General features: G+C 33.4%; 1 non-coding gene and 1 pseudogene across 1 annotated transcript; both read left to right on the forward strand.

The window, feature by feature from the left end:
* Positions 1 to 11614: 11614 nt before the first annotated feature.
* On the forward strand, positions 11615 to 11733 carry LOC112474120. Its single transcript, XR_003044294.1, has one exon. It is a non-coding gene; the product is annotated as a 5S ribosomal RNA (ribosomal RNA).
* A 3182-nt stretch (positions 11734 to 14915) lies between these two features.
* On the forward strand, positions 14916 to 15034 carry LOC112474140 (annotated as a pseudogene).
* The last annotated feature ends 8261 nt before the right edge of the window (positions 15035 to 23295 follow it).

Here is a 23295-nt window from a genome sequence, read left to right on the forward strand (position 1 = left end):
TCCTGCTCTCAACAATACCAAAGTTTTTTCTTATTTCAATTATTTTACATAAAGTGGGACTTTCTTCAATTTTTTGGTTGAAACTGCTAAATTGATAGACTTTGTCTGTATTCTTAGAAATGTTCTGGACAGAGCTAATTTCTGTCATCTAGCTGTAACCAACCAATCAGTACAGTGCTGAAGGGCTATCTTTTTATCACACCACTATAACACATAAAAAAATCTCATTTTGGAATTATTTTGCTATTTAAATTAATTATTGCAACTATCCTATTAACATTACTATCTTTTTTATTTCTAGATTTTTTTTTTTCAGAAATTATGTCACTTGACCCAATAATGAGCTATCCTCAGATTTCTGCATTCAGTAAAATTTCTCAAGACTTAGGCTCAAATACAATAGTATTTCCCAAAAGTGAAAAATTTTTCAAGTTATCATTTATATTTTTATGTTTTATATATTTAGTGTTTTTTATCATAAATTTGGACAATAATCTACGTGGTTATTTTAAAAATCAAAAACATTTATTACATTTATTATATTATTTTGTCATTTAAAAAAACTATTTATTAAAAATAGAAAGACTACATTGACAAAGATTTTTTCTAGCTCAGTAGGAGTTTGATGTAGTTCACATTTATCTTAAGTAGCACAGAGTTCATGGGATTCCAAATATGGGATTTGGAATAATACTGAAGAGCATATCAAAGTCAAGTTCTCTTTTTGCTCTAAATTAATACATAGACTTGTTTGAGAAGAGGGCTTTGGAATCAACTTGACAATGGCCAATTACATCATTGTCTATGCTCAACACTAGTTACTTCTCAATGGCTTTTTATTGTATTCTAATTTTTTATTTTCACCCTGACACTCTGTATATTCTTCCTTTGAAGGAAATAGCCTGTGTATCTCTAAGAACAGTATAGGTTCCATTTTTTGATTTAGTAATAAGTCATTGTATAAGAGGCTAGTGCCCTGCCAAGGACATAAGGATACTTATTAATGTAAGGTGGTGAGGTAATGTTACCCTGAGTGAGTCATATAATGTGGCATTTTCAGCCCTTAGCAATGCATCATCCACATCTTCCCTACATCTCTGCTAAGGGCTTAATGAGGTCATTCACGGGCATGCAGTTTTAGCCACAACTTGAGAGTGATTTATCACTAACTTCACGTAGAAAAGTTTCCCTCATATGTTTCTGGGAGAAATAGGTGGTATGCTGAGTGTCCATGTGAGTATTTTTATTAGATTTATATAAATCCTATTACGGTGGAAGGGGCAGTGAGAGATATGAATTTTAGGCCCCTTCCTCAGTTTCCTAGATGCATGAATTTGTTAAAGGATAAGATCGAGTGATAACCTTTGCCCTTCAACCTAAAATGAACACACTTGTGATGTGAGTGCACTTTTTGGCCCCCGCAAAACCCAAAAGTACCTCAGTTCTCTGTTTCTTTCTTTGTTACTAAATTTCCATTTGAACTTGTTCTGAAATTCAGTTCTTCATGACCTCCATATTTTTTCTAATCACTCAGGATCCAAATATCTCATCTTGTTTTCTTTCTACCACATCTTTTCCTGCCAAATCACAGCTCTGAAAATTTTGTATTCCTTATCTCTACTTTTGCTTCTGTCCTACCAAACATTTCAGGAGAAAGTTGCATGTTTTTGCTGAATAGCTTTATTCTAGTATGTGGGGGAAATGGAGAGAACTTATTCAGTTATAAGTTGAATAAGTTCTGAAGATCTAATGCACAGCGTGGTGACTATAGTTAATAATACTGTATTGTATACTTGACATTTGCTGAGAGTAGATCATAAACATTCTCATTACACAACCACGTGGGCGCTCGCACGGCTTTTTCAGTCTTTATCTATGTAAGATATTTTTGTTTACCTGGAACTGCTGGCTCTAGTATTTGTCATTTTGATCTGTAATTCCTTTCTATTCTCTTACATAGAACAAAACATGCCGTTATAAGAATTAAAAAATATATATATTTGGCAAGTATTTCTTTTGACTATAAATCTAATTACTATAATGAAAGGTTAACAATAGATTGAACCAGCTAAATGTGCTTTACTTTTTCTCTATATACTTCTGCAAGTCCACTGGTCACCAGAGTTCTTTCCTAGGTCTTCACTCTCTAGTTACCCCCTTACTCTCCATTAGAATACTAGGTTCTAGTAACTTCGTTCTGTTTTGTTGCCTATTATTGGTATTTATTTATGTGTCCAGCCCTTAAGATATGTGCTTCCTATTTGACTAGTACCTATTATGGGCACTGTTGTTTAATAAAGTGGAGTGCAAACAGTATGGGTCCTAGGGGCACAAACCTTTACTTGTAAACTTATGTGAATTTGGACAATTTGTTTAATATTCTTAAATTGTAGTTTCCTTATTTGAAAAATTGAAAGAAACTTGATATATCAAGGACTTTTATCAGTTTTCTATTGCTATATAGCAATTTTTCACAAAATTACTAACTTAAAATAATACAAACCTATCATCTCACAGTTTCTATTTTCAAAAGTATGGGCAAAGGTTTACTGGATCTTCTATTCAAGGACTCACCAGGCTAAAATTAAAGAGTCAACCAGGGCTACAACTTCACTTGGGGCTTGGAATCCACTTCCAAGATCACAGGTTTGGTTCTATGTGGTGGTTAAGACAGAGATCCTTGCTTTCTTGCGTGCTTGCTGTCAATCAGACACCTATCCTAGCTTCTAGATGCCATGTGCTGTTCCCTCTGCAAAGTCATACTTTGTTCCCTCAAGATCAGCATTAAAATCTATCATACTTCAAGTTTCTTTGATCTCTTTTAATAGCTCACCTAATTAAGTCAGGTGCACCCTAATCTCCCTATTGCTTAAATCAAAGCCAAATAATTGGAGATATTAATATGCCTGCAAAAATCCCTTTGGTTATATAAAGTAATGTAATCCTGAGAGTAATATTACATCATATTTCCAAGTCCTTCTTAAGAGAGGGGATAATTCAGAACATGGACACCAGAGAATGGGAATCATCTTAAAATTCTGCCTTCTACAGACATTTAATTCATAAAATTACTATGAAAGTTAAATTATAATGCATGTAAAGTACTTGATTTTATGTCTGACTCACAGTAGATGTTTAATAAATTTTAACTCTTATTATCATTATGATTTTACCATCAGCTAATTATCATTATTCCTGAGTCCTTTCTCTATAACCTGTCAGAGAATGGTACTCAACCCATTTTTCCAAACTCAGAACCCTTATTCTACCTTGGTTTCTATATCCTAGATCCTAATAATCAAAATACTAGTAAGTTGATTACTGATCTTTTAATTCTCTGGTTTAGATTTTGGTAGCATCTGACTTGTTTTCTTAAAAAACAGCAAACCTGCACATATTCTCATAATGTGAGTAACGTCAAATTTCTATTACATGGTCTAATGAAACGTGAACTGCTAGTCAAATACAACCTTATGGCATGAAGTACCACTTGAGCAACTGAAATGATAATCTAGAAAAGAGATTGTAAACTGCTTAGAAGTATGGAATTTTAAGAGTAGGGGAATGAGGCAAACTAGAAGATGGGAGAAACAGGGAAGAGGCAGATAAAACTTTGATTTGCTAGTAGTTAGTCTGAGTGCTTCTTTTGTTTATTTTCAACTTAATGACTCCCTTGAATTGTTTTTGCTCAAATATTAAGGCAAATTGAAATGATTTGTGTTCCTCACTTTTACTTGTAGAAATGAATGAGAAGTTTCTGGGTTTTGAGCTGAAGAAAACAACTTTTCTCTCATTATTTACATCAGGGCAGTTGCAGGTCACAACTGAATGCTTGGCAGGCCACCATTTGAGCCTTTTGATTAATTTTATTGATGAAGTGTTACTTTTAAAACAACTGCTATTATTTTCATGCTCTAAACAGTAAGTGTTGTAATCTAGAGAACAGCCTACAGTAGTCTCATCACTCTATCCTTGACAGTCTTCAGAGGGAAATTCCCAAAGAGAAAACAGGGATTTGTCATATATTTCATCCCATGCACTCAGTAAATTATATGTTTCATGGTTGGTAATGTAAGTGACGTGCTGAGCTTAAGCTAATGAATTTCCATTGTAAACAGCACTGCCACATTTTTTTTCCCTTTATACTAAGCTCTGAGCAGGTGGTATTTTCTAATCATTTATATTCAGTTCATCTGCTGTCATGAGGAAGAGGGATCAGAGATGTGAGCTGTAGCTCGTGTGGTAAAATGAGGATGAATAGAATAAGGTTGTGTATGCTTTGATCAGGAAAACATTTAATTTGGAATCCATGACAACAAAAGTGTGAGGTGGGGCTGGACCCTGTCCTCTGTCATGAAAAAGTAATTCAACAACATCTAGCAAGCCTTAGGCTAGGTTCTTGTCACTATTGAGAAATGATGAATTAAAGCACAGAATAAAGAGTAGCAATGGAAAGCCACTGTCCCTGATTGATAAAACAGTTTTTCTGTGGGTATTGCAAACTGAACTTCCAAAACTGAGCTAAATGTTTGTGTTCACAAAGTGTCATATTTTAATCATTATCATAACCCTTATGTTCCTGATATTGTCTCTTTAACTATTTACCTTCCTCATAGACTAGATCTTTACAGACCATATTACTTTCACTTTTTTTCTCAATTACCTTGTTCAATACTTGAGAGCTGTTATGTGATTTGAATAGGATATACTGAAACAAAAATAAAAATATTGCCCTTTCGCTTTGTTACTGAGGGATTTCAAAGCTACCAAATCCTTAGACTGTAATATGCTCAATCATATCCTTGTTTTTAATGTCTGACATTATGTTAGCAGATTAATTCATTGTAAGATACTCTATTACAGCTGTAAATTGAAATTAACAAGGTAGAGTTGTTGATCTTTTGTTAGAATAGCTTTTATAAGTAACAATTTCATTATTCTCGAGAGCTGATTATTGTTCAGGGTATACAAATATCGAATCATTATGTTGCATACCTGAAACCAATATAATTTTACATGTCAATTATATATCAATAAAAAAATGCACTGATAGAGAAATAGAAACAATTTTCTTTTGGGGAGTAAAGCCATTCTACTTTTCTTTTAAATACTTTGGGGAAAAGTTTCACAATTTCAAGGCAAAATTTGAGAATAGGTACAAATATGTTAATTACTGGAATGAGATATTAGGAGAATTAGTTTTCAAGTGGAAAGCCATTCAGGATGCACCAATTTATATGACGGTTACCTGTATTAAAATTATTATTTACCAGCAAAATGTGGGATGTATCAGTCACAATAAAAAAGTTAATCAAGACCATGTTTTATTCATGGTAATTTCTGACTTAATGTTCATTTACTTGTAGAGTGTAAATGAATGAATAAGAGAGAAAAGTAGACTTGATGGGGAGTAAAACTAAGTCCTCCTTGCTATGTGATAAAACTCTGGAGCACAAACCCACCAGAGATTAAGACAGATGTACTCTCTGTGACTTTCTACCTTACCAGCAAAATCCAACATATAATAATTTTGCATAGTTCTTAAAGTTTAGTGACTTGTTTGCATGGTTACTATAGAAAGACATTTAGGGATGTTAATGAAAAAGACTTTTTTTTTTCTAAAAGCCATTGTAATATCTAAAAAGAATAGAAAAACTATGGTTATAATTTTCTACATTGTGTAATGCTAAGCTATTTTACAAGAGAAATTAGCTGCCCATGGATTATTCTCTCTCTCTTCTCTGTCTCTGTCTTTAATATCTGGAAAAATCTCCTCAATGAATAAGAAATTATGAAAGAAAGAAATAATTTCTCTCAACAACATGGAAATTTCTTTTGAGGCTATAAATAGATAAGAAAAAAATTATTACATGTATACCATTCAGTGTAAATAATTATACCTCAAAGTTTGAGGGGACCTGAAGTTAAAGAACATCTAAATCAATGAAATCAGGAAAGGCTTTCCTGAGAACCAAATTATCTTTAAGAATATCACAATGGCAGAAACAGACATTCATGGAAGAAAAAGGAATAAAAAATAAAAGCTTTTGAAAGGCAGGGATAGCATGATAGACACAGTACAGTGAAACTCTGGCTGACAGGAACCCAAGGAACTGTAGCTGCTGAGGAGGCTTTCAAAGAACTACGTGCTATCCACAGGAAAAGGCATTATGTTCTTGTGAAGGTGAGTGAAATACAAAAAGACTTTCTTCAAGATGGTAATAATAAAACTAATATTTATTGAATGCTTACTTACCAAAAAAATATATGTCTTAACTCACTTCTCACAGCAAACCTATGAGGCAGGTCTTATTGTTAATTCCACTATATAGAAGAAAAATATATCAACACAGAGCAATTTCATAACTTCTCAAAAGACAGAGATGATAAATGATACAGTGAGGATTCAAATCCAAACAGTCTGACTCAACACTCAATAATAATCACCATGCCATATGCTACTCAAGACAGTTATTTTAGAATTCAGCATAATATCGAGAGGAATAGGTCAAATCTCATTACAATGAAATCAACTTAAAGCTCAGGAAAATCCATTCCCACCTATCAGAAGGAAATAGCCTTTTGGGAGAGGAAAAAAACTTTTTTTTTTACCCTGAATGTGCCACCATCTCCTTCATTAAATTGCTGCTGCATCTTGTCGTGGTGGAGAAATATTCATTCATATCAAGAGCTGCTAAATTGAAAGTAAAGTATGCATTTGTTGATGCAAGGAAAAATGCAAGGTGCAAGTACCAGTTAGAAATTCTTAATATAATAACATTGATTCACTCTTTAGACACAGACATATGTAACCAGAAACTAGAAGTGGCAATGAAATATCATGGAGAAAAGGTAATCTCTAGTAGAAAACCCGAACATAAGCACAAAGGAGAACAAAAAGTTGAATGGGGAAAGTTTTCTGAAGAAGAGCCTTTTTTTTTTCATGCCCTAAAAGTGTGAACTAAGAAATAATTAGGGGTCTGCTCATTATCTCTATTTTTAGAGAAAAGAATGAGATTATTTAATTCCCTTCTCTGTCATGCAAAACATTTTATTTCAAAGGGATAGCATATTATTTGCCTGGTGTATTCAAGTCATAAATTTCTCCTTTTGAATACTAATAACAATGAAACTTTAAAATGGTATGTTCTCATTTTTATGTTTGAAATTTTGCTTCTTACTTTTAATGACTTTCAAAATAATATAGGCAACTTGCTCTGGTCCATTTTTATGCTGTAGTTCATTGATAAAAGTTCTATCCTCTTTCCTTGCTTTATTTCAATTTTTTCAAATTCAACTTTTTTTTTTTTTTTTAAATTCCTTCTATCCAAGAAGGAGTATTGGTTTCTTGTAGGTCAAGGGGAAGATAGCTGGTCTAAAATTATCTTTACAGTATATCTCCCTACCCTCTACTTTCACCCAGAATAATGTCTGTCTGGAGAAGGAACTCAAACAATAACAGGCTCTAGTGTATACAGCTGGTACATGAGTGAATGGCAAAAGGATGAGCAGAAGAGTCAGACCTGAACATGAATGAAGATGGATCCTCATAATAGCATATTATCTAGTGCAGAAGTACCAAAGAATTTACTCAAGTACCCCATTAAAGGATCAGTATTTGAATTCCTGTCACTGAAGTAATGCAACCCAAAGAATCGACAGAGAGAAGACTGAGATAGCAAGAAATTAAATGAAGAAACGTTTCCTTCAGTTGCACTCCAATGCAACAAAAAATTCTTGAAGCGCCTTGGGAGAAGAAATATTCTAGAACTAGACCACCTCTCTTACACATTTGTCAGCTAGGTATATACACGTACACTGAGCAGTGGCCATTCCAAGCAGCCCACTCTTTCTTAAACCTGCTCTGGATAAACAGAAAGGAAATAGGAAAATCTAGTTCTAATCTAATTCCTTACATTAAACTAAAGTGACCTTATATTTTGGTAATTTCTTCACGATACAGTTACCAATAGAAAAGGAGATTCACAAAAGCATTGTGAAAACACAGAATTGTTTTTCTTGACAACTGGAAGATTTTTAAATAAGGAACATCAAAATAAAAAAAAAAACTGGGTTCCATTTATATTAAAATATAAAACTTTTATGTCTTAAACATATACATGCACAATAAATTTAAAGGTGAATTTATAAACTAGGATAAATCTTTTTGCAATGTATATAGTAGCAGACCCACTGACTTAAGGTAACAATATTTTTGGTAAAGGGGACATATAAATGCAATGAGAATTTTATTTTAAAATAATGGTTCTGGGTTCAATAGATAAATATGTTAGGTAGCTAGTCAGACATGAGTAAGGGGGTAACAAAGATATAGAGGCCCAACCGAAGAACACCCTATTGGTAGTTATAGAATTCCTCTTGCATTCCCAGAGACAAAAGATAGGATGGCCATAATCTTAGCTGGTATAATCTGGCCACAAATGCCTGTGCAGAAGGTACTACATTAATTTACCCACGATCTAATGCTTGTTATACTGTCATTTTAATACTATGTTTATGCCTGGAAGTTCATGAATCTAATCATAACAGACTGAATTCTGGATAAGCACATGTGCAATAGGCAAAGTGTTATACAGTAGCCAGATGTCAATCATTTAAGAACACCTTTGGAACCACCCAACATGGCCCAAATATAATTCAGAGATCTCTACTTTTGGATTGTCGTGTTACAGCTCTTCACTAAAACCGTGTGCCTCCTTGGAGTGTGCTTTGTTTTTCCTAAGATATATTTTCAATAAATCTTTTCTAAATCTCACTGATCTGTAATTCTATACTGACTCAATGAGGAAGAACCGAGGAAAAATGCTAATTACACTTCTACACTGTTAATTACTCTTATACCCCATCACCTGCCTTTGGAGAGATACCGAAGTTCAAATCGCCCCCAATGCTAACAGATATATTTATAGGAAAAAAAGTATCTTTTTCCCAACCTAACACCATGCCCCCCTCAAAAAAGAATTTAAGTATGGGTTATAAATTTAAAAGTAAAACAAAACAAAACAAGCAGGTTTTATCTAAATATTTTTTTAATGTAGAAGAATGTCTTTAAAAGCGTGAGTTAGCTAAAACTATTTTGAACAAAACACCATAACAAGCATAATATAAAAGAAAAAACTGACAAATTGACTTACTTTAAAAACAGGAATATCTGACTATCAAAAGATGCCATTAAAACAATGAAAATACAAAAAAAAAACCACAGAGTTTTTGCTTCACACATATCTTACAAAGACTTTATATCTAGAATATATAAAGAACTTGCACAAATCAATAAAAAGCAGACAACCCAATAGAAAAATAAGCAAAAGAAGGGGTTATTAACTTTATAAAAATAATAGTCAAAAAGACTAACAAACACATTTAAAAGGCATTTGCTACCTTTAGTCCTGAGGAAAATATATATTAAAATCACAATTCAAGACCAGTTTATAACTACCAGAATGCCTAAACTAAAAAGAACTGGCCTTATCATGTATTGTTAAGGCCATGGAACAATTGGAACTTCCTTTCATTTTTGGTGGGAATGTAAATTGGTACAGACATTTTGAAAAACCTGTAACATTAAAAAACAGTGAACATAAGTGTTTCCTACTTAGGACTAACTTATGGCTATATATCCTTATTTACATTTACCAAAAGAGTTTTGAAAATGTTCATAGCAGCACTGTTTGCAATAGCTAGTAATAATGCATTTATTTTTTAAAAAGTGGAAGAATAAATTAGTTGTGGTATTCTCATACAATGTAACACTATATGGCAGTGAGATTTAATGAACTATGTCCTCAACAATCTGAACAAATCTCAGGAGCAAAATGTTTCACAAACAAAATTATTTTACTAAAAGAACTTTTTTTTTACTTAAAAAAGTGGAAAACAGAAAACAATTTAAATGTTTAACCAAAGAGTAAATAAATTAGGGGTTTTCCATGGTATCAATGGAATACTATGCATTATTACAATGAAAGCATAGAGCAGGAGTCAGCCCCCTGGCCAAATCCAGTCTGCTGCCAGTTTTGTAAACAAAATTTTATTGGAACACAAGTATGCTCATCCACATACATAGCATCTATAACTACTTGCAGTCCACCATAGCACAGCAGTAACACAGAGCAAATGGCCCACAAAGCCTAAAATGTTTATTATTTGAAACTTTCAAGGAAAAGTTTACCTACTTTGTCATAGAGGAACAATTAATATTATGAAAATAGTTAAGAATCAATTGAATACACTTACAAAAACATCCAAAATAGTTCTTGCTTTTCATAAACAGATAAATAAAATGAAATTAAATCATAAAATTTCAAAAGTTGACAATACCAAATGCTGGTGAGGATGTGAAACAACCAGAACACATTCTTTGCTGATGGGAATGCAGAATTGCAAATCAACTTTGGGAGACAATTTAGTGATTTCTTACAAAACCAAAAATAATTTTCCCATATGATTCAACAATCATATTCCTTGGTATTTACCCCAAAGAGTTTAAAACGTGTCCATACAAAAACCTGCACACAAATGTCTATAGCAACTTTTTTATAATTGCTAAAACTTGAAAGCAAGTTCTTCAGTTAGTGAATGGATAAACAATGTAGTACATACAGACAATAAAATTCTATTCAACCTTAAAAAGAAACGAGCTATCAACGGATGAGAAGATATGGACACAACTTAGATACATGTTACTAAGTGAAAGAAACCAATTTGAAAAGACTGCATACTGCATAATTCCAACTATAGGACATTCTGTAAAAGACAAAGCTATGGAGACAGTAAAAAGACTGTCACCAGGGTTTTTTTGTGGGGGAGATGTAGGGGTGGGGGTGGTGGAGATGGGAGAATGAATAGGCACAACACAGGATTTTTTAAATGGTGAAAGTACTCTGTATGATACCATAATGATGGATACATGTTACTATACATTATAATGTATAATCTTATATATTTCCAAATCCAAAGAATATACAACCTCAAAAATGAACTATGGTGAAAACTCTGGCGTTTAGTTGATTATGACGTGTCAATGAGGTTTATCAGTTTTACCCTTATGATGAGGGATTGACAATGTGGGAGGCTATGTACCTTTCCTTCAATTTTGCTGTGAACCTAAAATTGCTCTAAAAAATAAAGCTTTAGTAAAAAAAAAAAAAAAAAATCCCTAAGTTTTAGTTTTTGTTAAGAGTAGAAACCAAAACAGAACAATCGACAATGTGTGAATTGTTGCTACGGAGATAAATTCTAAATTTTAAAGAAGCTCCTTTTTAAATATTAAATAATAAAGTCTCTGAAGTGTAGAATTTTTAGAAATAGCAAACACAAAATTTGAAATGAAGCCTTAATCAAAATAAGAGGTCATATCTGTAGACATTAAGTAAATGTTAAAGGGTTAAAATTATGTGATAAATTTGATATTTGTTCAAGACGTAAGCTAATTTTAGATTCATAGACTCTCAATGCAGGAAATAAATTTAAAAGTCATCTCAGTCAAGCACCCATCATATGCTTTTATGCCTACCATTATATCTGTAAAAATTAACTGTTGGATCTGGCTTAAATGTCTCAGAAATATGTGAATTAATTTCTAAAAAGGAGTGTCTACGGCCATGCCACCTTGAACACACCCAATCCCATCTGATCTCGGAAGCTAAGCAGGGTCAGGCCCGGTTAGTACTTGGATGGGAGACCACCTAGGAAGACCAGGTGCTGTAGGCATTAATAACAACAACAAAAAAAAATTCCTCATAAGGCAAATCTATTTTTGGACATTTCTAATTTCTGGGAAGTTTTTAGTATTGTTGAGAGAAAAAAATGTGTCTTGGTTTTCCTCTTCAGTAATGGCAAATTACTCCAAATTATTCATTTTCATATTGCCTTACATGCTACCTTTGATCTTGGACTCACTTTGACAACTAATCTTAAATTTAAACTTTTGATATTATTTCCAAATTATACCTAAGCTTTCAAGATCACTACTTATATAAACAAATGAATGACCATTCTCTAATATGATTTGAAGAGGGTAACAAGTCTTCTGCATTTTACATAGATGTGATTTAGATACTTGAAAAAAATACGTTGCCATATTTTATGCCTAAAGGTAATAGTCATTTAATCAACACGTTTCTTATTGATTTCTTATTATAGTTCTTGAAGATGAGCATTTAAATGCAAAAAAGACAAATTTCATCCTTTCAGAACTTACATTCCGTAGCTAAAAAACATAATAGAAGCACATAAAAATAACTAAATAATATAATTTCAAAAATTAATTAAATATACAAAGAAAATAAAAATGTGCAATGGAATAAAGACTTATGGGGTTTGGTTATTCAAGGAAGATCTTTTTGAAGAAATGATTTTTAAATTAGTATGAATAAAAGAAGGTGTCAGCTTTGCAGTGCCTCAAATTAGAGATCTCTCCACTAGGCATATCAGCAAGGGCAAAGGCTTTGAGGTAGGAACAAGTGTAGCCCATTCAGGGGAGAACCAGGAAGAAGCTAGTATGTCTGTTGAATGTTAACAAAGGGAGAAAATATTAGTATATTAAGACAGAAAGATAAGTAAATACCATTCTAAGTACAATGGGAAGACACTGAGATAGAGGAGAGGTATGATTTAATTGAATGTTTGGATACCATCTCAAATCCCCAATGTATTTCTGTTCTGTTAGAGTAATTCATTTTCTCTAGGGATAAAACGGACATTATGTCCCCTTGACGTAATATTTTTCTGTGAAGGAGAATAAACAGATTATAAGGGGCCCACGGATGAAAGCAGAAAGACTAGTTAGGAGGTTACAATAGCAGTCCAAGCCCAAGGTAATAATTTGACTTGGATTAGGATAGAAGCTGTGGAAACCGAGAAGTGGGCAAATTGAGGATATATTTTAGAAACAACGAGTTTAATGTAGGGCAGAGAAGGCTGAAGGAAAGAGTAGAATCAAGGAATGACACCTCCTTTTGGAACTCAGTTTTTGGAAGATTGATGATACCATCGACTAGACGGAGAAAGCTTAGTAAAGTGAAGGAATGGGTGTACAGGGGAAGGTGGTGGACACGTATCATCATTTGAGTTTGTTGCATATTACATTTCAGATAAACATAACTTATTTAAGTGAAGATATACAAATGCATATTATACATAATGCATCAATTTAGTGGAATGTGACTTTTTTTAAATTAATTAAATATAATAAAATAGGAAATACACGGTTTTATCACATGTAATAAAGAGTAATTTTATTTTGTGATTTTTTTTTATGTTTCAGTTATTAATTCATAGATACATGTGCAGTGGATCGCAATGTAAAAGGTGTTTCTTATTCTAAGTCACAGTCAAAGAAATCTGAAAACCACTGACCTGCGTAGAATTTATGCTGGAATAAAAAAACACTTTTCAAATGGTATCGAATTTGTTTAGACATGTTTTTCAAGGAATAGTTATGTCATATTCCATTTTATTTTATTGTTTTGCATATATGTGTTTTTAAATATGCTAATATATATTTTTTAATTATGCAAAAGCATCTTTCAAGAGGTCTTTAATCAACCAGAATATTTTTTTTTTTAAGAAATGAAGAATATGAACAGGATATCATAATATAGCCATAGCCATGGTGGCAATAAAACAAAACATAAAAAGTCAAAGAGGAAGCAAGATAGGTAAAATAATTTGATATACGAGGCAAGCAAGAAACATAAAAGGAAATAAAAATAATGGCTTCCAGTAATTAGAAAGAAAAAAACAAAACAAAAAAACTTTGTATTAGAAGCTGCTTGCTTTGATTATTGCTTTTCTGTCACTTTAAATTCTCCCAGCCTCACCTTAATCTACCCTCTGCTCTGGCAGTTAGCTCACATAGGTTTAGACCAGTTTGGAGCAGGTATAAGCTGCTTCCTGCCGAAGCCGGAACATCTATGATGTTCCAGCTGATGTGTTCCTCTGGGAATGCACTCAGCAATAACTTAAGAACAAGATGAAATTGTTAGACCTTAAATGTCCCATGGGACAATGCTTGACCAATGGGGGACAGGAATCAGTTAATAAAACTATGTCCTTTCCTCCTTGAGCAGATATTTCTGAGATACCTTTTATAAGTCATTTTGGAAGGTCCTTTGAGATTGAGCAACAGATTATCTACAGCTGTAGCAAACTTAAAAATATGTGTTTGCATTGGCTCTTTCGCTGCCCTGGTCTCACTCTTGCTTCCTGAAATAAAATTCACAATAAATTTTTCAACAATAAACTTCTTTCTCAGGTTTTGCTTTCAGGAAAACCAAAGCTAAAACACCATATTTCTATCTGGTTTATGAAATTAATTGCCAGTATTTAAAAATCATGTGGTTATATATTAAAATAAACCTCAGTTTTAAAAATAATTTGTTCAGAAATTCATGTAGACTTAAATGACATTTTTTTGCAGCTTAATTTTCATCCTAAATATAAAAATACTCTCTTCCTTAGTTCATACCAGGTTTTTTTTTTTTTTTTTTTTGCCTAAAAGCAAGAAATCATGGCAGGCTTTTGCTGCAACTTGTTCTCCTGTTAAGGTCAAAAATAAAAATTCCGAGTTTGGCCTCAGGCCTAAGCCAGGATCTACTAGTCAGTTTTTCCCAGAAAAAAAAAATCTGCATTGAGATTTATTAAGCAGCTTTGTATCCTATGCAGTTTCAGTTTTTTGAATATATACTTTGTTTGACAGAACTCTGGAAGGGAGGATGGGTGAGACTTAGGCCATTAATATAAAATTTGGTATGACAAAAGAAGTAGATTCATTAATTTGGGAAAGGAGACCTGCACAATTAATCAAAATATACATATATTTGAATATTTCTTTTGTGCTCATCTTACACTATGCATAGTGGTGTTAATAAAATTATCAAAACATAATCAGGGTCTACGTCCATGCTACCCTGAACAAGCCCGATTCCGTCTGATCTCGGAAGCTAAGCAGGGACAGCCCTGGTTATTACTTGGTTGGGAGACCACCTAGGAAGACCAGGTGCTGTAGACATAAACAATAAAAAAATAAAAAAATAAAAAAATAAGAGATTGTAAACTGACAAGGTCCTTGCAATCTGTGAGGTCAACCAAAGGTTGCTTTGCATAAAAACAAAACACAACAAAACAAAATAAAACATAATCAGGAAGCCGAGCTTCATAACTTCATTTGAAAAGGCAAGTCACACACCTGTGCAACAACAAAAGTACATACAAGTTGATACTAGGTTGAAATTAACGGTTTCTCATCAAAATGAGATTTCTTCTGGGCCTTGAAAACTGATCTGGAAAAGTAAATGGACTATCAGACTGGGGAAACTGGCTTGGCTTTCATTTGAAATGCAAATCTAACCTCCTTCAAAAGAAAGTTTAATTTTGAAATAGTAAGCATATAAGATATGAATACAGAAATAAACACATGAAATATTATTAACTTATTTTCATTGTCTGATATTTGACTCCTTGAGGAAAATGCCATAAGTTAGTGTTAAGAAATCTTTCTCTTTACTTTCATGCATCAGAAATCTCTATTAAAATGTCATTAATTAATCATGAACTAGTTAAAAATTAGTTTCTTCTGGAAATATAGTACAGAGTGGTCTTTGAGAATGTTCATTCCACTATATTTCTAAGAAATTTAAAAATGAGGACATATCACCTAAAGTTTTCTCTAGTAAAAAGCAGATATAAAATTGCAACTAATTTTCTCGATTATTGTAGGATATTATATTTCTCTAACAGAATCAGTTATTTATATTGAGAAAATAAATATTTCCTTTATCTTATAAATAATAAGGGTCAAGTGGTAGAAAATGAGTTATAAAAAATTATGTAATAACCAAAAGTAGGTTGTGTGAGCTCCACTTGAATTAATATGAGATTGGGTCAAACACATTGCTAGCCGTTTGGTCAAACTTATTTATTAGAAGAGTGTTTGGACGCATAGAGGGATAGGAAAAAGTACAAGTATACTTTTCAAGAATGTATAGGCTTTGTCATATGTTTTCACACAAGAGCAAATGTTCCTCACTATTTCTCTTACTAAGTAAAATTTTTCTACAATTCGGAAGATTATACCTTTCAGAAAATGGTTCTCAACTTTGGCTGCACGTTAGAATCACACGGAGAGATTTTAAACTGAACATCCATGCTACATCCTAGACATGGGGTCCCCACCCCCACAGGCCACAGACTGGTAGTAAGGAACCATGCTGCACAGCAGGAAGTGCACAGCAGATGGGTAAGCAAAGCTTCATCTATATTTGCAGCTACTCCCTAGAGCTAGCATCACCGCCTCAGCTCCACCTCAGATCATCGGGCATTAGATTCTCATAGGAACACTGATTTCTGGTGCCAAAAAGGCTGGAGACTGCAGCCCTAGACCAATTAAATCAGAATCTCTTCATATGAGACCAAGGCACTGGTACTTTTTACAGCTCCCTGATGAATCCAGTGTACATTGGAATTTCGAAGACTAGTCCTCTGAGCATGAGAGTTTCCTCATTTAACAGTTATTCAGAATAAGAGTTCTTAACACTGTCTCCAAAAGATTCTTGTGCATCTTTTGCTTAAAATAACACAAAATGTTTACATATATATGTGGGATAAACTTTAAAATGTAAATAAATGTAAACCAACCTCTCTACTAGACAGAAGTTTAAATGAGGTCATCTCCTCTCAACTCCAGACAAAGGTTTCCTGTACCTTTGAGAAGCAAAGCTACCTGGCTTACTTCCCACAAGCCCTTAGGACACTGCTTCCTCTAACTCTAACAACAGCAGAGATTCATTTTTGTCCCACAAAACAGAGGACCATTGACAGTGATAATGTCACCACTGGGGCAGATCGGAGTTTGGTGTCTCCCCAGTGGCAGCGGGAAGGAGAAGGATAACAGCAGCACATAAGTGTAGTTAGCATTTTCCCTCCGTTCTTCCTCATTGACACAGTGAAGAATCACAGATTGGTGAGATTTAGAAAAATTTATTAAAAGTATATTTTAAAAAGACAAAGAATGCCCCAAGGAGGAACATGGAGAAAGACAAAGCATGCCCCAAGGCACATAGTCCTGGATCTATAACCATAATAACCAACACAAAGAGGCCAAAAGGGCCACCAAAGGGCAAAAAGGCTACAAAGGGTCACCAAAAAGAGAAAGAATCCAGAAGGGCAAAAATGCCACAAAAAAAGAGAGCCCAGAAGTGGGAATGTCTGCCTTATATTTGGGCTGTGATGGGTGGTTCCAAAGGTATTCCTAGAGGATTGTCAAGTGAGGTCATTTTGATTGACACCTGGCTGCTATATAACTCTTTGTCTAGTGCGCATGTGCTTACCCAGAATTCAGTCTGTTATAGTTAAATTCATGAACTTCCAGGCATGAACATAGTATTATAATGAAGCTTAAATCGTAGGCAAATTACAGTATTATCTTCTGACCAGGCTCTGTAGCCGGATTAGGCCAGCTAAGATTATGACCCTCCTGTCCTTTGTCTCCATGGATGCAGGAGGAATTCTCTAACCTAGAGATGCCTTTAGAATCACCCCATCATGGGCCAAATATAAGGCAGAAACATTCTCACTTCTGGGATCTCTTTTTTTGTGGCTCTTTTGCCCTTTGGTGGCCATTCTGGCCCCTCTGTATTGGTTATTGTGGTTATAAGGCTAGGACCATGTGCCTCCTTGGGGCATTCTTTGTCTTTCTAAAATATACTTTTAATAAATCTTTTCTAAACCTCACTTACCTGTGATTCTTCACTACGTCAATGAGGAAAAAACGAGGGAAAATGCTAACTATACTTCTGCATCCCCATTATTGTTCTCCCTCCCGCCTGCAGCTGGGGTGACACTGAACTTCCATTAGCCCCAAAGGTGACAGCAATATATTAATGTGGTTAACAGAATAGGCTTCAGTGAGCTATACATTTACCTAGATGGCCTTACACTCCCCTCAACATGCCTAAATTTTAGACACATTCATTTCTGACTATAGGTCCCTGACATCTCTTTTCTTAGGGCATTTACTTTAAAAAATTTGCAATTGTAAAATCTTTCTCTGAGCCTTTAGAACATATGCCAGTTTTACAACCCAGGAAATGTCTTTCGCAAGGACCTTGGGACTGTTCTGTTTCTTTGAAGTGTAAGTATTGAAGGAGATAGCAAGTCTATCTTCCAGTCTCTGGGAGAGGGTAGGAGCCTAATTTTGATAAATAACAATTAAGAAGTACAGGTGACCTAATCACAGAAAAAAAAATTTTTGAACTCAGGAACAACTCAATGTTCTCAGTACATCCCAATGATCAACCTCCCACCCTCCGATATCTTCACTATTTTTTCACATTTTTTAGTGCCTGAAATCTTCCCACATTTTATTTCTCTTTAGATGACATTCACACCTTCAATAAAGGTTAGATGCAGAGCCATGTTGAAAAGCAAACCTTTTTAATATTTTTAGTTTAAATAAGTTTTTAAAAGTCACAGGAGAATGCCTTTGATTCTCTCTTTTTATAAAAATAACAGTATGTGTTTTTATAAATTTGAAGAGCATTGATTTTCTATACCTCAGAAAACTTAGCTAGCTATGTTTCTAATCTACTATGCTTTGTCTCCTTGATCAGCATTTCCTATTGCTTTCTTCAAAATCACGGAAGTATTTTATGGTGTTTGTTTCCTTTCAATATGACAGTTTGTGCATCTAATCCAGTGATGAAATGAAATAATTTTAATGTCGACAATACAAAAAAAAATAAAATACTATTTATTCTAACTGAATATATATGGGACAAATATTAAAACTTCACACCAAAGATTTGGATCAATATATAATAGCACCTTCGATTTATCACTTATAATTACCACTTATATTTTAAATTCAATAATAATTTGTTTAGTGCATACTGTTTGCCTGGAACAAAAAAAGGTACAGTTCTCATGGTGCTTGCAGACTATTGGAGAGGTAAAGAATAAAGATAAATAAAGCATATGTAATTATTTAATTATAATTATAATAAATGACATAGGGACCTATCTTCTGTCCGATGACACTATATAAAAGAAAGTCCTAAATTAATTAAACATATGTATTTCTCTGGGAAAATTTAAATTTCAGAGCTGGATAATTACACTTACACACACACAGACACACACATGTACACACACATACACACATACTGATATGTTTCAATGACTCTAAATTCAAATGTACATTGAGTTTCCGCCATGTTATTTCAAGTGTGAGGGACAAAATATTCCTGTATTCAAGAAATTTATTATCTAATAAAAAAAGAAAGAAAGCTTTGAGACATATCATTTCAAGAAAATTTATTACTAATTCTCAAAATAGTACAGACAAGAAGTATAGTTTACTTCAAAAAAAATAAAAGATAGCCTAATGTGTGCTGATGGTAGTGATCACAACAATAATAATAAAAAAAATGACGGGAAGAGAGCTTGTTTGGCAAATAGCAGGTATGTAGACTTTCTAAGCCACTTGCTGGCCTCTTTTTGGAGAACACATTAATAAAGTTATGTGTAAACAAGAAAAATATGCTCTAAAAATGGCAAATGCTTATTGAAATAGCACAATGAATACTTGCTGAAAAACCATCTTTGCCCTTTACCAAATGTAGCCTTTAGAAATACACCTTATACTCCTTGATATCTGTAAAATAGTTACAAACCTCAAATGAAAATGAAGGTGTATGTGAGAAGAGCAAAAGAAGTGCAAGGAGTTTTTATGGATGAGAAAGGCCATATACAAATAAGGTCACCAGTTGCAAAGGCCTTTTAATGTGAAGCTACAGTTTACTCTTCTGTTTAGTTGAGGTAATTATCTTTACTTAGGGCTGAAGGGGATGCTATATCTGCCACTTAAGTCTGAGAGAAATTAAATTATTCCTATAATAATAAGCCTCTTTATTTTTCCTTCTCCAACATAACAAATTCAGTAAAGCAAGCAGAGGTATATTTTCCACAATGGCATCCATTGACTTTTTGTGATAGAAGTATATGACTTTGCTTCAGTTACATTGATATATTAGAAGAAAATCATAAGAAAATTACCACAGTCTCCTGTTGTCACCTTTATTTGTCTATTATATCAATGTCCATATATGTTAGTTTTGGTATTATAATTAATAACGACTATAATAATAATAAGGTGTGAAGCAATAAGAACTCTCATATATTGATGAGATACAAAATTGCACAAAAACTTTGGGAGGCAGTATGGTGGTTCCTTAAAATTAAATATATTTTTACTATATGACATAGCAATCATGCTCTTTGGTATTTATCCCAAAGAGTTGAAAACATGGCCACACAAAAACCTGCACTACTATCTAATTTCATCTTCTTCTCATCTTCTTGTCTCATCTAATGGGAGCAAAACAACTAAGGGACAATTGTGAAGGTCACAACCTAATGAATCAAAACCAGCAAAAGACATATTTAATCATAAGATTAAATCTGTAGAACACATCTTCTTCTTCACAACTTATTTTGAATTATTAGTCAAGTAATTTGTAGAGTTCTTTGGTGTTGGTTACTGGAAAATTATTGTGTTCCATTGGTGGTGTCATTTTCCTTGATTTTTCATGTTCCTTAAAGTCTTATGTTGCTCTCTTCGTGGACATTTGAAGAATCAGTCACCTCTTCCAGTCTTTACTAACTGGTTTCTGAGGAGAAACACTTTTAACAATCAGCCTAGATCGGGATTCTGAGGTACTCTCAGACTTTTTCTGTGGACATGTCTGCACCACACCTCTTGTTACCGTGTATGTGTGTGTGTGTGTGTGTGTGTGTGTGTGTGTGTTTGAAGGGGAGGGGCCCTTCCTAAGATTGCATTCTTTCTCTTGATCCTGCAAAGCCAGGCTAGGTGCTACAAACCTCCATTTTCTTTTCCCTAGAGTGGGTGTCTTCAAGGAAACAGAAGGAGGACAATCCTCCCTTGTGCTCAGAGGTAGTGGTAAACTGGGTATTGATGAAAGGTAGAGATGCCTATCACCATAATGAAGTTGTTGATAAATTTATTTTATGTCTCTACTCTTACTCTTTCTTCTTTTATTGTTAGATGTAATTTATACCATCTTACATTGCACATCTTAAATCCTTCCAGAATAAGGTGGTGTAAAACGACTTGTGTTGCTCATAGTATCTACAACACCTGGAATAGTGCCCATCAATGGTAGTTATGTATTAATATTCTTATATTAATCAGCAAAAAATATTATCAAAAGGTATATTTTAAAATGAAAATAACTGATGATATATACTTTAAAATGTTTTGCTTTGTTTTATGTGTCCCCATGGATAGGCAAAAAGAACTAATAGAACTAACCTGGGATCACATAGTCAAGTAGTGAATAAGCAAGCATAATCAAGTGATCTCTTAATCTAGTATGATTATTAAGCTACAAGTTCAATGAATAAATAAAACTATGCCCCTTGCCTACTTGAGAAGATATTTCTGAGATACCTTATTTATAAGCCATTTAGGAAGGTCCTTTGCAATTGAGCAACAGATCTTCTATAGCTGTGGCAAACTTAAAAATACATTTTTATACTGGCTGTTTCATTGTCCTGAGAATAGAAAAAAGAAGAAAAAATAAAGACACTATAAAACAACGTAGTTTTATTTCTAAGTAAATGATAAGAAATAACCTGTGTGTATTTTTCTATTTGAAGGACAGGGACCTCCTTAGGGCTAATATCATAAGAAAAGATGAAGAGACTTCTATTCCAATAATGACACATGTAAAAAGAATACAAACAGCTTTAAACATTGAAGTGGATAATTTAAGTATAAAAATTATGCATATTTATGTCTGTGGCTCTTGAACTTGAAGAATGATCTATGTGGATTGAAGTACCTCTAAGTGCTAAACTCTCAGCACTTAAGAAAATATAGAACTACTTTTAAAACCTCATTATAAAGAGTGCCAATAGCATTATAAAGACGGTCAACAGAAGCAGAAAAACTAAATTTTAAAATTATTTAGCAAACAATCATTATCTCTGCTGTGGAAAAAATGGTTAAGTATTTTCATTCACTGCTGTAATAATGATTCAAATGTATGATATTCTACTTTGGCTGATTTAAAATTATGGCCTTAGAAAAACAGATGCTTCTTCAGGAAATGCATAAAAAACTACTTATTAAAGTTATCTATGACGATAAGATATATCCAATGATCACTAAAAACAATTTAGAATTTTTTGAATTTATATACTATAGTAAATTATATCTTTTAATATTATAGGACCATCACTGAATTTAGTGATATTCTATCTACCGCCCACCACACCAAAGATGATACGTGGTATTTATTTAAATGCAGCAGACAGTGTTTTATTTTTTCCTTTTGTTTTTTATTATGGCATAATTTAAATACAGTAAAATTCATCTTTTACTTATAGCTTGCTGAGTTTTTATAAATGCATATCAAAAAACAATGATTGCATCATCCTTCAAAACTCCCTTATGGCCCTTTGTAGTCACTGCCTTCTATCCTCAGCCCATGGCAACAACATATCTGCTTTTGTTGCTACAGTTTGTTTTGCAAGAATGTCCTATAAACGTAATTCTTCAATATATAAACTTTGATGCTGTCTTCACCACAGCATACCACGTTTGAGATTTACTGATTTTGTCACATGTCACAATAATTGTTCATTCCTTTTCGTTGCTTAGTAGTATGCCACCACATAGATGTACCAGTTTGTTTATTCATTCCTCGTTTGTTTATCTGCCAGCCCTATGTCTTCTTTGGTAAAGTGTCTGTTCAATTTTTGTCCGTTTATTATTGAGTTATGTATTTTATCTTACTGAGTTTTGCGTATCCTTTATATATTCTAGATACAAGTGTTTTGTCGTATATGTGCATTGCAAATATTTTCTCCCAGTGTGCGTTTATTCTCCAGTCTCTTAAGAGCAGAATTTTTAAATTAAAAAGTACAATTCATCATTTTTTTCTTAAATGCCTGGAACCAATAAGTCCTCCATTCTTCGCTGTGTGACTGTCTGTGTTTTACAGCACACCTGCAATGCTCAGGCAGGTAGTTTATAGTTTTGCTTCGGTCTTCACTTTCTGCTTATATAGAGCCTCAAGATCAACCTGAAGTAAGAGTTTAGGATCTTCTCGCTTTTCCTGGGAATATAAATAGCCTTGGACATGTGCACAGTACTACACACATATGTGGCCTTCTAGATTCCCTGGAATATATTGGAGCTTTACAAAATCCTAAAAGGACATCTTAATCCCCAAATCTTTCTTCAAGAGT

This window comes from Pteropus alecto, unplaced genomic scaffold (assembly GCF_000325575.1).
Source record: "Pteropus alecto unplaced genomic scaffold, ASM32557v1 scaffold88, whole genome shotgun sequence".
NCBI classification, from domain to species: domain Eukaryota; kingdom Metazoa; phylum Chordata; class Mammalia; order Chiroptera; family Pteropodidae; genus Pteropus; species Pteropus alecto.